The sequence below is a fragment of the Chenopodium album genome, chromosome 20, assembly GCF_948465745.1.
Source record: "Chenopodium album chromosome 20, dcCheAlbu1.1, whole genome shotgun sequence".
Lineage (NCBI taxonomy): Eukaryota > Viridiplantae > Streptophyta > Magnoliopsida > Caryophyllales > Amaranthaceae > Chenopodium > Chenopodium album.
This window is the reverse complement of record NC_137853.1, coordinates 23,038,975-23,039,913: the sequence shown is the minus strand read 5'-3', so window position 1 is coordinate 23,039,913 and position 939 is coordinate 23,038,975. Positions and strand designations below refer to the sequence as shown.

The following is a 939-nucleotide window of genomic DNA, read 5'->3' as shown; positions in this document are numbered from 1 at the left end:
ACCACGGTTTCCACCTTGATTCCAATTCCCCATTTGATTGGAGTTTGGCCTCAAGTTCCCTACATTTTCCATTCTAGGAGCAAAATTCATAGCATTGACATCTTCCACATTATCATCATGTTCATAAGAAGGGGGTTGAACTTCACAAGCATACACACAATGGGAGGTATCATGATCATAGGTTTCACAATTTGAGCAAAACATGCATCCTTGAGGCATTTTATTATAAGAAGAGGGGGAAGAAGTGGTCATACCATTGCCTTTCTTGGTTGAAGGGGAGGTATTACCATGAGGGTTTGACCTTTCTTTCATCAATTCATCCATTTGCTTGGCCATCTTGGAGATTTGGGTAGAAAGTTTGTTGATTACGTTGGCTTGCTCCAATGCACAGACACCCTTACTAGAAGTAGCCTCCCTTTCTCCTTCATACCAATCACCATAATGCTTTGCGGCCTCCTCTATGATGCACTTCACTTCATCCTCTCCTTTGTTCATGATCGGACCGCTGGCCGTGGCGTCTATGCTTGTTCTCCCTTGAGGTGTGAGACCTCCATAAAAAGTGTGAATGAGTTGATACTTGGGTATCCCATGGTGTGGGCATTGACGTTGAAGCTCTTTGTATCGGTCCCATGCTGCACTTAGAGTCTCACCACTCTTTTGGCGAAAACCTTGAATCAAAGACCGAGCCTCGGCGGTCTTCCTATGGTTGTAAAATCTCCTCAAGAAAGCCGTAGTTACTTTATCCCAAGTTGTGAGAGAGTTAGGGGGCACCTCCTTCTCTAGCCATTCTAGACCTCTCCCAATTAAAGAAAATGGAAACATCTTGAGGCGGATATACTCTTGAGTCACTCCATTGGCTTTGATTGTGTCACAATATTTCTCAAATTCTTTTAAATGCTCATGAGGGCTCTCAAATTTTCCACCCGAGAATTGTTTCCT

General features: G+C 43.7%; 1 non-coding gene across 1 annotated transcript; it reads left to right on the top strand.

Annotated features, from left to right (window-relative positions):
- The first annotated feature begins 583 nt into the window (after positions 1 to 583).
- LOC145599923 (small nucleolar RNA R71) lies at positions 584 to 689 on the top strand. The gene has a single exon (XR_014104170.1). It is a non-coding gene; the product is annotated as a small nucleolar RNA R71 (small nucleolar RNA).
- The last annotated feature ends 250 nt before the right edge of the window (positions 690 to 939 follow it).